Raw genomic sequence first — 16,958 nt, 5'->3', positions numbered from 1 at the left:
TCCCAACCACCTGATTCAACACACATTTGTATATTTGGTAATACATTTACTGCAGGAATGACGAACAAAAGCAATAAGAAATGCCAGTTGTAGGGAAGGCATGGTTTCACAAGTTGTATACTGACAATGGAAAACCGTTATTGAAAATGTTGGGGGTCGGAGAAACTCCTATTTTGCCCTAGAACTACGATGGGAGTAGTCTCGACCATCAAACGATAAACAAAACATTCCTAGTGGAGTCCCTCAAATCAAAACCGGGAACACAGACGACATGGACATCCATGTTTTAGGTCAAACACAAGGTGTTTTGTCTGGTCTTTCTTTCTTTAGAATAAGGAAGTTCACAGATTAGGATTTGGTTTGTTTTATCGAAGTAGAAACAATCGCAGCAGAATTGACCGCAGTCTATTTCGCTACATTTTGGTTTGTACTTCAGTAAATCAAACCAAATTTGGCCATATAATAAACCCCCAACGCCCTCGCTGCTTACCTTTTCTCTGGCTACTGCCGCTTCTCATATACCCCTGCGGCATCAGTGTTCCGTCCCTTTTTCGTTGGGGTCCATTGCTTCCAATATTAAGCAAGCAGGGGACACCCCTGCAACCCCTGAAAGCCATAATACCGAACATGGGGAGCGGGAAATACTGCCGCTCCTCATGATCAGTATTTTCAGCTTTAATGTATTTGTAGTGGCCGAATTCTGTCAAATGCTCAATACGAGCATTTATTTTCGATCAATATGGGTTTTTCCCAAATAATAAATACTCTTGTTTACGACTAGTTTTATCACCCCTTTTTTCGAGAAACGACTGGACATCTGCCTCAAGTAGGAGTTGATATATGTAATTTATAACGTGCCTATACAGAAGTATTTCAAGGCACGACAAGACAAGGTAGGGAAGACAGGGTGCGGGGGGGGGGGTGACAGATCTTAATAGGCCTTGTGTAATTAAGATTGTGCAAGTGCGACATCGATAAGTGCAGGGGGGAAGGGAGAGAGGGAAGTGCAAGGAAGAGGGAAGTGGGAAGTGCAATCAGGGCAGCGTTGCTCTGGGTAAGTGTAAGGAGGCAGGGGACTGTAGAGGTTACAGTTACAGCCCCTAAGAGCACGATTGGCCTGGAGGCAGTGCAGTGGAGACCGATCATGGAGGAGTCTGGCACCCACTGAGGCTCTGAGGGTAGCCAGGCAACCAGTCGGCTTAGCAGACAGGTAGGTCAGCAAGGGAGGGAGAGAGAGAAAGCAGAGGAGAAAAGGAAGGTCTGAGCTGCTTTCGGAACTTCAGGTGATACGGCTCAAGTTTGAGAGGGGCAGGGAGACCATTCCAGTGGGAGGCACCTGCAGAGTAGAGAGATTTATCCCCCACTCTCTGCCTGGAGAAGCGACTGACCCTTATAGAGTTGGAGGTAGCTGAGCTTTTGCAAGAGATTTGGATGTTCTGCGGGCCCGGCCCCAGAAAGCCTTGTGGATGATGCAGAGGGTCTTGAACTTGATCCTTGCAGCCACTGGGAGCGAGTCAAGAGATTTCAGAGCAGGAAATTCTTTCCATGTCTTTTTCACAGTTGTCACTCAGCTCCATAAGGAGCGGAGTGTCGTCTGCATAACTGATAAAATGGACGCCAAGAGCGTCTAAAAGATCACATAGTGGACAGCAGAATATATTGAACAGGGCTGGAGAGATACAAGCCCCTGCGGGACTCCACACAAGCATTTCCAACCCGGAAAGCACCTTTCCCCAAACGATCCTAGATCTTCGATTACTGAGAAAAGATCCAAGCCAACAAATGGCATCCTTTGAGCAGTTGGACACATTGCTCAGCCTTTCCCGAAGTTTTGTGGTCCACGGGATCGAAGGCTGCTGATAGATCAAATAAGATCATCAACCTCAAATTACTTCTATCCACAATCTTTAACATTTCGGTTTGAAGGTCAAGGAGAGAGCTTTCCTGAAATGCTCTAAACCCAGACTGCATCAAATGTAGAATATTGTTTTTTTCTAAATTTTGCTGCTGCTGCAAAGTATCAATCTTATCTACGCCCATAAGGAGGAACAGTACATTAGTTATAGACCTCTAGTTAGCATATACTTTATAGTCTAGACCAGACCTTTTGATCAACGGTTTTACTGAAACATTCTTTTAAAGAATGTCTGGTACTTCATTCTTGTTAAAAGAAGCATTTACAAAATGCATCCGAAATGGAGCAAATAGTTCACTATTGTCCAGGACAGTTTTCGATGGAAGCATTTCACCATAGCAAGTTGGTCTCATATTCTTCAACGTTACCATCATCGTGGCAAGAGAGACAGATTCGAAGGAGAACATAAGTTTAACCTAATGGATTGCTGTTTCTGTAGTTTATTTAGGTTTTTTTCTGATATTGTACTGTGCTACTTTAATTTCTTTAGAGAAAACCTGCTGAACAGCTTCACAGTCCTTTGTCTGTGGAGAGAAAATGTCCAGTGGTGCCTTCAGCTTCTCGAGATCGCTAGATCTCAAATAGTTTTTTACAATATTTTTTAGCATTGGCTATTTCTTTGTCGTAGTAACCTTTCTTAGCTAAGATGATTTCTTTGAGTTAGAGCTTTTCGAGGGATTTCCATGTGACTGTATTTTCCACCATCTGCTCTTTTGCCCAATTTCGTTCTGCTCTTCGCTTTTCTTGCTTCCGCCTGGTCACAGCTGGCGTGAACCATTTTTGACCATTAGACCTTTCCCAAAGAGTTTTTCCCTGGGCTATCATGTTCTAAGGCGTTATTCATAATCTTATCCAAACAGCTTTTCAACTGGTAGCTACCAATATTATTGTAATTCCTGCTAATCACCTTTTTACAGGCATTTTTCCTATTAATCTCAAGAACGGGGAGAGTGAAGTTAAAATACACAAAAGTGTGATCAGACCAGATACAGGGGGCTACAATTAGAGGGCTTAGACTGGGGTTTTTAGTAATGACCTAGTCTAGTGTATTGCCCAGGTTGTGAGTTGGACCATTGCTATGTATGATACAGTCATGATTTTTTAAAAGCTGTTCCAATTCAGTGGCCTCAGTATCTAAGAGATCCAAAAGCCATCTGTTAAAATCACCTAGTATCAATGTGGCACTATTAGGTTTATTTAAAAGTACCTCCTGAATGCCTGCCATTTCTCGTGGTGGGCACTATACCAAGACCAGATTCAGGCAATTGTTTGGCGTGGGAGTATTCTTAATTAGAATGATCTCACAGCTGCTGCATGAAATAGGTGCTCTGAAGAATTTAAGATCATTTTTCACAAGGATTCAAACTCCACCTCCATTGCCAGATTCCCTGTTTTTTCCAAAGAATCTGTAACCATCAGGCGTGGCTTTGATATTCGGGCCGCTTGCCTCACTGAGCCATATTTATTTCAGGAACATGACATCTATATTGTGATCCTTGACATAGTCATGTACCTCTAAGGTGTGGCTGTCTAAAGATCTGGTGTTCAATAGTGTTGCCCTGATGTGGGTCCTGTGTTTGCCCATGCAGGTGTCCCTAAGGGGGGTATTGTGTTTATTAGGCACCTTCTATGGGATGCGCGTCTAAAATGGTTTGCCCAGTGAGTTTAACCCCCTCCCCTCCCCTTTCTGAGCAGGGGTGTGTTGGTTTGCCATCGACTGGCCTGGATCAGATGTTGCCTAAATAAAATAGACTTACCGGCGACTACCCATCCAAGCTCTTCCCGGTCTGCAATGATGCGCCTCAGCGCCTGCGCAGACTTGCTTAGCCCTGACGCGCCGGTTCCGACACACCTGACCTGAACAATTATCGGCACGCAAACTACAATCCCGAAGGGACTTGTAGTTTGTAGTATGCGTGTTGGCTACAAACGATTTCCCACTTCAAACCCGATTAGTGGTTACAAAATGTGTCACAAATGCAGTTTACGGACAGCACACAACTAAAAAGGAAGCTAAAAATCGAATTTAGAACTTTTAACAAAACAATTTATATAATCAGCCTAAAAACGGGATCTCACCGACATTAAATACAATATGCTCCTGCAGACTTGCTTAGCCCTGACGCACCGGCACGGACACGCCTGACCCAAACAATTATCGGCATGCAAACTACAATCCCGAAGGGTAGCACTTGGGGAAAAAGCAGACCGATGCCCTGTTAAATGTCCCTATTGCATACATGGCTTGTTGGAAATCTGTCCAAGGGACCTAAGGGTTTTGTGCTCCTTCTTTGCTTTCTCTAATGCATCGTCGACTGCCTAAATTTCCAAGCCAGGAATGATGCTTATGGAGCGCACCCTCTGCTACTATCCTTCCAGCTGTGTCTGCCGCATCAAGGGAATTCTTTTTGATCGCATTGGTAGTCTGTTTGTTTGCCCTCTGATAAAGTTTTCAGAGTTTATGACCTTAAGAGCTCAGGTACCCCCTCTACACTTGGTCCCATTGGGCTCTGTTCTAGCTTGCCATAAGTGTAGTATTTGAAATTCTCATTTGGAAAGCAGCTGAAGTGGCCAAATATTTACCTACAGCGTAAATCTTTGTGCTCTCTTTATCGGGAGGGGGCTCTGATGTGGCTAAGGGAGTGCCTACCCTCTTAAGTGTAGTCGTGACTACTAGAGAGTCAGGTTTAAGGTCACCTCTAATGTAGAGGGGATCTGTTGGAACTGGTTTAAAGTGTTTCTCTATGCGGAAGTTAACAGGCTTGGTAAGATCGGGAGTGCACAGGGATCGTAGAAGATGCTTTTTTTACAGACTATAATAGTGTTATAATTGGCAACAGGCTTACTCTCCTTTAAATATTTGTCAACAAAGTCAATACCCTCCTTTGACTCGTGTCTCTATTTTGAATTGATCAGCAGCTCTCTTTAGCAAGTCATTTTAGAGCAGGTGATCATCAGTTGGTGAGCTAGCCACTGGCTCATCGGGAACGCCTGGGGACTGAATGAATTATTGTCAGGGTCATCTACATCTGTCCCAGGATCATCTTCAATGAAAATGTCATCTCTCTGCTCACCATCTAGTGTAATAACAGATTCGTCATATGGGTAGGACACATCCACCATGGGGGATTTAGCTGGTGGTTCCCTCTCAGTATTTTTCTTTAATAGGGCGTTTTGCCTAAGAAATTTACAGTGATGCCACCTTGTCCATAGTGGTCTCGAACCTCTCCCTGACTGGTACATGACCCTCTAACTAGGGTGTCCTTAAGTAGAAAGAAAAAAAAAACATTTTCTCTGGATTAGCGTGGTACGATTTCACATGTAAGGTCTGTGATGTTCTGTGCATCTTTCGACGGAAACGTACAGTTACAAGATGGGCAGAACTTAAATGAGTTTTCTCCACGATAAACAGCAAATGACAGCCAGACAGGGAGTGAATATGGAAAGGTAAATGGAGACATTCTCTAAAAGTGATGAATCGAATATATAATTTCCCCCCTCTCGCCCTACTGTGTAGGTCGAAGCCTGAAGTCCTGTTGAAGAAAGGCAATTGAAAAGTCAGTCCGTCCAGACGGCTGTTGGTTCATCGAGCGCCATTGAATATGTTGAGGTCGATGGAGAGCATTGCGACAGCGGCAGTATATCAATGAAGTATGATATTAACAATCTGTTAAGTTAGCTACTATGGCTAAAAAACTCCACGTAATGAGATCTCTGATGGCGAACCAACTCTAAATCACATTACGAAGTGCAGAGAAATGCGTGGAAACCTTACCATCGGACACAGAGGACCAGAGGGAAATAAAGCCCCTGGAGCTGCAAATAGTGTGGGTGGAAAGGAGTACAGGGAGTGGGGGAGATGCTGGGGCAAAGATAGAATACATGTAATTTGAGATGGGCGTGGCCTGAGCTCATGTAGTAAGGACATGTCTCTGATGAGCTCCCACTTTGATCCTTTATACTGATCCTTAAGCAAACTACTTGGCAGATATTGTTGCTGTTCCTGGTGGGCGCATTATTTGCCTTCAGTTGTCCCCTTGCCTTGGTGGAATACAGTGATTGGGGAGCCCCGGAGTGCAAGCCGTGGACAAAGTGTGGGTGTTCAAGACGGCAACCCGGCGCACTCTCTGCAGCCAACTGAGCTGGGTGAGGATCGAGGGCGAGGCGGCGGCTCCGTGTTCCTGGTGGGGTTACAGAGAGAAGAAGGTGGGGAGGTGGGGAGGTGCCGCAGTGCAGTGGCTTCTCTCGGTCCCGTGCTGCCTTTCTTGTTGGAGGCACCGCAGAGTACCTGCGGGGGTAGCAGAGGTTTGGGCGGAGGAACTGTCCTGCTGAAACTAGGAATGCAGACAAAGCCTGGGCGGGTGCTTGTGACCCAGCCCAGATGCCGGCACAGAGGATTCTGCTCTTGGGGCAGATACGCTGGACCGCTGAGCACTGAAGTACAAAGATTGTTAATGCACATTTCTCGACTGCAGTCAGCTCCTGAGACAGATTGTTTCTGTTGTTTTATGTGGCTGCTCCAGCTCAGGATACTGCATACGCTGTCATTGCTGCAACGAAGGATGATATTGTGGTGAGAGGGCGGCCCTCAGAGTATTTTAAGTTTGAAATTACATAACTCCCCTGTTGTCAAAGATTATGGATTTGTTCTGGGGGACACTTATTTGATCTGGGAATGTGTGGATATTGATGGTGGATGGGTGGAGGAGCACTGGCTTTTCTAAGCCCAAAATTCATGCGCAATATATGTGAGGAACTGGACCAATGCCACCAACCTGAAGGCCTTCCATGTGAGATACAACACTGGCCCTGCAGCGCATAGAGCGCATCAGAGGCGGCTGTCACGTTTTGATGGTAAGCTGTTGCTGGCCTGAACTACTGGCTGATTGCTGTCTATCTTGAGATCTGCAGACTCTGTACATTAATCTGTCCCTCGCACACCTTTTTGCGGTGTGGAAATAATAACAGCCCCCAGGGCAAGCCTGCACTTAGCCTTCAAAGACTTGCAGTTACCTGTGGGACTGCATTGCTTGTATTTTCCAACTGTGGTGTGCCAGGAGTCAACCTGCTATTTTATTTATTAGCAATTATGATTATAGCTCAAAGAGCTTTATCATAATACATCTAACAATTCATACAATACATATTATATGATGCAAACACAAAATATAATTATATTGAAACATTGTTGCACTATAACATTATTATTACATCACCACACTATTTCATTGTTACATTCTTACATAGTCAACAAGAGTAGAAATGAGTCAGTTATATTTACTAATCAGATCAAAATTATAATCGTACCAAAATTCAAATCAAAATTTCCCACAATTTCATTGGATTTCAATTAATAAAATAGGCTCTCTAAAAAAGAATTCATAACATTCATAAAAACGATACAACTCTTTTCATATGACCATCATAAAATTGATATCAAAGCCCAGAGACCCATAAGATATCTCAGAACTGTCAGCTGTCTTAGCTACGGATAGTGCGAGACAATACACACTCACGGTACCGCCTTAAAGTGCATGGTTCATGATTCACCATTTGTCTTATCTAAACAGTTAGGGAGTTTCAAGTTCTTTTGTCATTTTCGAACATAAGACCCTGCTTTTCCATATATTAACAATTCCTTCCAAATTTTAAAAAGTGCAATGTGCATTGCTTTATGCCCTGAATTCAGGCAATACCGCCAAAAGGAATCTGACTTATTCTGCTGGGTCAGAAACATAGGCCCCCGAACCTGCAGACATATAGTGTGCCGTGTTCACTGCACTCCGAAAGGAAGTGCTGGGCCGTCTCCATGTGATTCAACAGCCCACATGATTGGCAAAACCTACTCCTTCGGAATTTCCTGCTCCGGCCCAAGAAGGAGAAGGGCACAGTAACAAGTATCCCTGGGGAGCTTTATAACTATGAACAAGTTGTTCCATAATAATATGGTAGCTGGTTGGAATTGCTAGATATTTTTCACCAATCCTATTGCTCGATTTTTTGGGATATTTTCCTGGTTAGGACATGCAAGTTTCCTTCCATCTGTGGCTTCAAACCCACATAAATAAAATCCCCATATACCAGAACAGATAGTGTTTCAAGTTTGGACGAGAGTGGTTGTTTGCCGAATAGATTCAACAGGGCATAACTTGCAGGACTTTAACTATAATAGGCATCTATATTCGATTACCATTGAAGAGAGAAGTAAGGCTCAGCTCTAGGCTTAAGATTTCCATTGGAACACTGGGCCCAAGCCCTAGCATTTTGTGGCAATATCTGCCCTCCAGTGCTTTCAGCCATGAGAGGTCCTTCATGCTCAGTGCCTCAAGGTCAAATAGCGGTGCGGCACAGAAATATTGTTGGTAAAGTGTCTTTGAGGCTAAACCCTGATGCTGCCTGCACACAGTGTGATATCATATTTAATTCAGAGATGGCCTTGCGCTTTCTTACTTTTTTCAATTCTGCGTAATCAGTCTTCGTGGTAAATTACACTCCCAGGTACTTGTAACTGTGCACTCGCTCAATGACGTTTCCATCAATAACCATTGTGGGTATGGTCACAGGTTAATATGAGAAATGCAGTAGCTTGGTCTTATCAAAGTTCGGCAGAAGATCATGTTCCAGGGCATATTTTTGTAATACTCCCATAGCTCTTTTCAACCATGCGATGGTATGATCGAAGACAATAAGGTCATCAGCGTAGGATAGACATGAGACATTGACCCCTATTAACTTTGGGGGGCAGGTGTAAGCAGCGTTGAGCGCCTTAGGGAGCTATGAGAGACAAATGTTCAAGAGCACAGGAGTGAGGGCATAGCCCTGTTTGACTCCACGGTTGGTGCCGATCGTGGCCGATGTCAGGCTCTTATTACAAGTCAGACTTGGACAGAGGTATTCTCATGCAGGCCCATAATGACCAGTAGAGGATCTCTTGGGCAACCCAGCCGCTTCATGTTTGTCCAAAGTTTGCCCCTATTGACTGTGTCAAAGGCAGCCTTAAAATCAATCATCACCACAGAGACCGGGTTGGCTTTTAGATTTAGCCGCCTTAGTCAGGGCATCTAACAGCCATAGGCAGTACCCGAACCAGACCGGAATCCCATTTGTAAATTACTGAATAGACAAACTAGTTACTTACCAACTGTAACGTTCTTTCGACTGGATGTTCCTCCCACGTATTCCTCATTTTATGATATTCGTATCTCACCAGCTTCTCTGCTTCAGAAAAAATTTCTCTGCAGAGGGCGCTGTGCACAAGGTCGTGGCATCGATTTCCCTCGACGGGGTCCATACCACGTCGACATCACCATCAGTATAAGTAGCTCTTGCCGAGCACCATGGCTTCAGTTCTGTTTTTTCAAGGAAATATTCAAGGAACACCCAAGCGTGCCTCCTGACTGAAAACTCTTCGTGAGAGATAAGTGTAAATAACGCAAACTATACTGCGGGGTAGGATGGAAGGGGCGATGAGGAATATGTGGGAGGAACATCCAGTAGAAAGAACGTTACAGTTGGTAAGTAACTTGTTCTTCGAATGGACTGTGTCCTCCCACGTATTCCTCATCTGGACATTTTTTGGAGATGGGAGTACCAATTATTTTTGATCATGGACGGAATGTAGTACACCTTAGCAAATAATCCTTCATGGGAAGAAGAGGCATCTAAGCAGTAATGCTTCCACTGAAGTAGCCATACCCCTTGTGGAATGGGGTCGAAGCCCATCCGGCGGGTCCTTTCCGGCCAATCTGTAGCGCCCCACTATAGTCAAAATGATCCAGCAGGATATGGTCTTTTTTGTCACTGCTAATCCCAGTTTATGGCCAGAGTAACCCACAACAAGTTGGCCATCCTGACGCAATTTTGACATTCTTGATATATAAAAACTGAGAGCCCTTTTTGGGTCCAGTCTATGAAACCTCCTCTTCTTTGCCTAAATGAGGAGGAGGGTAGAAAGTTGGTAGTATGATTTTTTTATGCCAAGTGAAAGTCAGAAACTACTTTTGGTAAGAAAGATGGTTTAAACTGGTCCTTGTAAAAAATAGTATACAGAGGTTTGCATGAGAGAGCCTGCAACTCACTAACCCTCCGGGCTGATGTTAAGGCCACAAGGAGGACAGTTATTAATGTTAGAAGCCTCAAGGAACAGGAATACAGAGGCTCAAAAGGTACACAAGTTAGAGACTTAAGTACAAGATTTAAATCCCAAATCGGGACATGAAAAGGGGCTGGAGGGTACACATTAGTGAGCCCTTTCAGGAATTGGATGATTAATGGAATTTTGAAATAGGAAATCTCTTCGATGAGTGCTTGAAAATAGACTGCACAGCCAAATAACCTTTTATGGTTCCAATCTGGAGCCCCATATTGGCTAAATGTAACGGGAAAGAAAGCACTATAGGTGTGCCACATTGAAATGGATCCACATTCTTATCTTTGCACCAGTTACTGAATTTATTCCAATGACACAGGTACAGAGACTTAGTAGCTGGCATTCTGCCCGAAAGCAAAATCTTCATTACGTAATCCGGGGGGTCCCAATCCTTATATTTGAGCCTCTCAGAAACCATGCGTGAAGGCGGAGTGTCTTGACCCCTGGATGGAGAACCCGACCTTCCTCTTGCAAGAGAAGATCCTCTCTTTGTGGATGAAGTATTGGAGGGCAGATGGACATGTCGAGAAGGTCCGAGCACCAGGTTCTCCTGGCCCAATCCGGGGCAGTTAGGATCATGGTTTTCCTGAACTTTCTCAACCTCCTGATTATGTGAGACATCACAGGAATTGGAGGAAACGCATACAGAAGTGGGAATTCCCAGTCCACTACAAATTTGTCTCCTAGAGCTCCTCTTGGGGGAAATTCCCTTGAGCAGTACTTATCGCACTTTCGGTTGACCGAGGTCACGAACAGATCAACTTGAAGGGTTCCCCAAAGGGTGAAGATCTCTTGAAGGACTTCCTGAGCTAGTTCCCACTCGTGGGATACTGTGCTCTGCCTGCTCAGAGCGTCCACCGCTGTGTTCTACTCTCCGGCTAGGTGAACTGCCGACAGATTCCTTCTTGTATTACCCAGAACCAGAGCTGCATTGCCTCTATGCACAGTGGTAGTGACCCTACACCTCTCTTGTTGAGGTAGTACATGGCCACTGTGTTGTCTGTCATTATCAGGACATTCTTTCCCAGTACAGAGGGCAGGAAAGCCTTCAGCGCTAGTCTGATCACCCTCCAGAAGGTTGATGTGTAGTTTGGACTCCGATGGAAACCAACAACCGCTAATTGTCAGATCGTTGGTGTGGGCTCCCCACCCCGTGAGTGAGGCGTCCGTCACTACGGTTATCTCTGACCATGGTTACGAAAAAGATTCTCCCTTGAGGATTTTGTCATTGCAAGCCCACCATAGTAGATTCTGAGCAGCTGTGCTTGGGACTTGCAGAAGATCCGACATACTCCATGAGAATTGGGACAACTGAGTTCTGAGGGCCCACTGAAGAGATCTCATCCTCAGTCGAGCCTCTGGCACCAGGAAAATGCAGGACGCCATGAGGCCGGGCAACCTCAGAAAATCGTAGGCTGGTAGACACTGGGCATTCAGGAATTTTGTTACCAACTACAGAATGTGGAGAGCTCTCACCTCGGGAGGCGAGGCTTTGCCCGAGGAAATATCCAGGACAGCTCTGATAAACTGGAGTCTTTGGAATGATATCATATTGGACTTCTTGTAATTGATGGAGAAGCCCAGCTTTTGTAGGGAGTGGCAGGTGATTGCAAGATTTTCCTGAGCTTGTTCGGGGGAACAAGCTCTTATCAACCAATTGTTCAGTTAGGGGTAGATGTGAATACCCCCTCTCCAGAGATTCGCTGCCACAACCGCCATCATCTTGGTGAAAACCCTTGTGGCCGAGGTCAGCCCGAATGGCAGAACTCGAAACTGAATGTGAGAGCCGCCAACCGCAAACCTCAGGTACTTTCTGTGCTTGCGACAGATTGGCACAAGAAAGTAAGCATCCTGAAGGTCCAATGATACCAACCAGTCTTGGCGTTGGAGAGCCTGAAGGAGTGCAACCAGGATCCCAGTACTCCTCCTCAAGGGGAATGGGGTTAATGGGAAGGGAAATGGGAGGGGGGAGGGTGGTGGCAGAAGTGAATCAAGGCGAAGGAACAAAAAGAAACGACAGGACAGATCGAAGGAACGGACCAGACATAGATAAACAAGATATGGGCCGGATAAAGATCTTATCACAAAACATCAGAGGGATGAACACACCGATGAATAGAGCCAAACTGGATAGACTAACCTGGAGAATGAAAGCGGACATCATCATGTATCAGGAAACTCACATTAAGAAAAAGCGAGAAAACCAAAACCAGAATAAGAGGGGCCATGCAAATACACCAGTCCAACGCGGCGGGTGAAGAGAGCGGGAGTCCTAATAGCCATACAAGATAGCCCAATGGCGCAAGTACAAAACTATCGAGCGGACAAGGAGGGAAGATATATTTTCATCATTTCTTAAAGGCACCCTAGAGGCGCTTGAAGAATACGCAACTAGGGACATTATCCTAGGCGGAGACGTAAATAAGGCATGGGTCCCCAGAGTGGACAGGAACGCCACGAAGCCATCGGAAGCGGCCACACCCTCGAAGGCTTTGAAGAAGGGGTTTGAAACACTGTCTCTCCATGACCTGTGGAGAGCGAAACAAAGGGCAGCAACACAGATTCACGTGCTAGTCCCACATATATAACTCACAATCGAGAATGGACTACATGTGGGTGTCTACGGCCCTGGTGGGAAAGGTCACTGAGAAAGAAGTTGGCTTGCTCTTGCTCTCCGACCATGCCCCGATAACAACCTCGATCAACATTCGGAGCACTGATGTGGTCCTAGAGATTCCCAGCAGAGATTCTACAAGATGGTGTCATTGTCGACACAATTAAGGGGAAAATAGATACCTACTTTATTAGAACGACACAGAGCGACCTCCCAGAAGACAGTGTGGGATGCGTTCAAAGCAGTCCTTCGGGGAGAAATAATAGCTATGAAGGCTAGAAAAGACAAGCAACTCGCAAAATGGGAAACCGACCTGGAGGAGAAGCTAGCAGACGAAAGAAAGGAGATTGTGAATAAACCCTCCAAGAAAGCAAAACTGGTCCTGAAACACATCCAAAGCCAACTGGGGCTGCTCCAGACACGAAAAGCGGAACTGACCCTATTGAGAGCAAAGCAGAGGTACTACATGTCAGCCAATAGAGCGGGTAGACTTCTGGCACGGCAACTCCGAGAGAAGGGACAGAAAATGATGATGAAATTAAAAAACCTGCAAGGGGTTACCAAAACAACCAACGAAGAAATGGGAGAAATTATGAAAACATACTACGAGGCCCTATACCGATCAGAAATCCTGAACGAGGACGAGCAGAAGAAATATCTTGAAGATATCGCACTGCCCCAAATAACAGAAGAAAGCAAATGAGCACTCGAGGAGGACATCCAACTGGAGGAGATCATCCAGGCAATGAAGAACCTGCCTACGAACAAAGCCCCAGGACCAGACGGCTATACAGAGGTCTTTTATAGGACATTCCAAGAGTCACTGGTACCCAGACTAACAAAATTATACAACAGCTTCAAAACTCAAGGCAAAATAACACCCTCAATGAACGAGGCGAAGTTAGTAATTTTTCCCAAACCAGTAAAGGATCCGACCCTCCCATGGTCATACCGCCCAATTGCCCTAATCAATCTGGATGCTAAGCTCTACACAAAGATACTGGTGCAAAGACTCTCCACTCTCTTAACATCATTGGTGGCCCCAAACCAAGCAGGATTCATCCCGAAAAGACAGACAGCGGACAACACGAGAAGGGTATGCCACCTCAGAGAAAAGGTAGAACGTACGAACACTCGGGCAATACCAGTCACGTTGGATGCAGAAAAAGCATTTGACAGAGTCGAATGGACACACCTTCTCCACGAAGGAACACCTGGGCTTCGGGCAATCCTACTTGCAAATGGTAAAAGCCAACTATAATCCCCCCTCAATGAGGATATCAATAAATGGCCTACTATCACCTAGTGTGGTGCTAACCAGAGGTACCAAACAAGGATGCCTGCTCTCCCCCCTTCTTTACGCACTATTTCTGGAACCCCTCCTCGCGAAAATACGAATGCACAGTCAGATTCGGGGCATCCAGACAGGAGGGCAGGAGCATAAAATGATGGCCTTTGCAGATATGCTTGTAGCCCTGACAAATTCAGACCAATCACTCAGCACTACTCCATGAACTAGACACATTTGACACCATCTCCGGACTCAAAATCAATAGACACAAGTCTGAGATCCTGAACTTGACTATGGACCCAAAGGAATTCTAAGAACTTTCCCGCAAGACCAGTATAAAACGGCAACAACCAACATTACCTATCTAGGAATTAAAGTGACATCATTGGCAACACGCCTGTATGCAGCAAACTTCCCGAGCTTACTAACGCAGCTCAAAGTGAACCTGGAGAAATAGAAACCCCTCAAGACATTATGGTGGGGCAGGATGGCAGCGGTCAAAATGACCATCCTACCAAATCTCCTCTACCATTTCCAAACGCTCCCAATAAAGCTCCCGAAATCATTTTTCAGATCATTAAATAAGATGGTACCGACCTACATGTGGCAAAACAAGAAGCCAAGAATAGCAATGACGATGCTAACAGCACAAAAACAAGAAGGTGGTCTAGCAGTCCCCCACTTTAGGAAGTATTATGAAGCCACACAACTTCGAGTAATAAAGGAGTGGGTGTCATATACCCCCCCCCCCCATACATTTAGGTGAAACAAGACGAGGCAGTGGCTGGAACTCCTCTCTTGAACCTACTCTGCAGAGACAAAATGTATAGGCACCCCAACACCAGAGTCAGCGAAGTCTTGTGGGAAGGCCTCGATGCATGGGACACAGCGGTCAAACGAGGGAGGCCGACTACATTCCTGTCACCCTTCACAGGAATGTTTGGAAACCCAGACTTTCAGCCAGGGATGGACCATAACGCCTTCACCACCTGGAAACGTGCGGGATGCATCACAATTCGAGATATGTACAAGGGGACAGCAATCATGACATTCCAGGACTGTCCCAAGGAGCAGGGTCTAAAACCCTCAGATGCATATCCCTACCAACAGGGAGGCCGCCACAAGGCCGCTGACAAAATTTGAAACATTCATGATAACAAACTCAGGGTCCCGCAAGTTAGTATAAAATCTGTACAATATCCTAAACGAGCACGGAGAAGAGGTGCAATGGAACTACATGAGAAAATGGGAGAAGACATTGGGGGAGCCAATACCACGAAACCAATGGGAAGAGGCATGGCATAAAATTCCACAGCTTGCACGGTCTATACAGTTGAAAGAAACTTGGCAAAAAATACTCCATCAATGGCATCTTACCCCTGAGAGATTGCACGCCATGCATCCCACCTCTAACGAGAACTGCTGCCGTGGCTGCCAACAACGAGGTGACTGCAAACACATTTGGTGGAGTTGCCCAGCCTTAACTAACATCTGGAAGGATATAAAGGAACAAGTGGGGAAAATGGTGCAGGGTACAGAGGCCTTAGAGGAAAGGGTATGACAGGCGGGCCTTTGGAACCCGGGAAAGAGAAGGCACACTAAAAAGCAGCAGAAAAGCATAATGTTACTAATCATTGCGGCCTGGCTAACAATAGCCCAACTCTGGAAACAGAAAGATCCCCCAACACAATTTCAATTGCTACGGAAAGTCTGAACATCATCTCGTTTGAGTGGATGACATGAAATTCACTCCAGATGAATTCCAGTCACACTGGGGCACTATCCTGGCATAACTGCAGAGCGATTACATGCTACAATGGAGCCCGCACAAGATCTGTATCCTGAGCTTACTCTATCCTGAACACAGGATCAATAAGAGACGTAAGCAAGGAAGATGACCGCCATCCAGGGGCAGAGGGAGGGTAAAGGGAGGGAGGGTACAGGAAGGGAGGGCACAGGGAGGGAGGGAGTGGGGAGGAGGGGAGGGTTGTTGAAATGTTTAATGTAACTTTCAGTTGGAAAACTAATAAAAATCTATATATAAAAAAGAGAAAAGTTTTTAGGATGCGGTCTACCCTTTTCCATGTGGGTTTCCTAATATGTAGGGGAATGATACTTAAAACAGTTTCATTTTGGAGCCAATATCATATTTATAGCATTTACTTTACCACCAATGGACAGGTTGAGCTGATCCCAACGATTCACTTCAGAATTCATCTTTTGTATCGCTGTATCCAGATTCAGGCTCATCATGTCACCCAAATTCACAGTAATCCATATACCTAGATATTTCATATTTGTCGGGCACCATCTGAAGCCCAAGTCCCTCAGCAACATGCTATTTGTCAAGTGTGAACATGGTAGAGCCTCTGATTTAGACCAATTGATTTTATAATTTGATACTAGACTGAATTCTTCAATCACTTTCATTAACGCTGAGATGGATGAAGCGAGTTCCTGAACTACCAACAGCAAATCATCTGCATAAAACCACAACTTTTGGCATATTCCATTTTACTTGACTCCCACAATCCTATCATTCGATCTTGTAGCTTCTGCCAAAGGCTCTAGCGAGATCACAAAGAGTAAAGCAGACAAAGGGCAACCTTGCCTTGTCCCCCATTGCAATTTGAATCTTGCAGCTATAACTCCATTTGTGTTGATCTCAGCAGTTGGTTCTTTGTAGAGCACTTTGACCCAACTCAGAAATTCAGGGCCAAAATTCATTCTCACTGTAGTGTCCAACAAGAAGCTCCATCCCACACGATCAAATGCCTTTACGGCATCAAGAGACAAGGCTACGGAGTCCAATTTTAGCTTCTGACATTCCTCCAGGGTGAGCATCAATTTCTTCATGTTCGAGGCAAAGACTTTTATGAAACCAGCCGGATTCGGATGAATTATCTTTGGGAGTTTTTTTCCAGCCTGTTGGCCAGGACCTTAGACAATATTTTACCATTGCAGTTCATTAAGCTGATTAGTCTATAGC

The 16,958-nt window shown here is 45.2% G+C and overlaps 1 protein-coding gene across 1 annotated transcript in view; it reads right to left on the bottom strand.

Annotated features, from left to right (window-relative positions):
- Window positions 1-16,958, bottom strand: part of ATP6V1C1 (ATPase H+ transporting V1 subunit C1) — a 1,238,716-nt gene that overhangs the window by 570,863 nt on the left and 650,895 nt on the right. The window lies entirely within an intron of this gene.

Source organism: Ambystoma mexicanum, chromosome 5q (genome assembly GCF_040938575.1).
Source record: "Ambystoma mexicanum isolate Mex_15411 chromosome 5q, UKY_AmexF1_1, whole genome shotgun sequence".
Classification (NCBI taxonomy): Eukaryota; Metazoa; Chordata; class Amphibia; order Caudata; family Ambystomatidae; genus Ambystoma; species Ambystoma mexicanum.
This window is presented reverse-complemented; position numbering and strand designations above follow the sequence as displayed.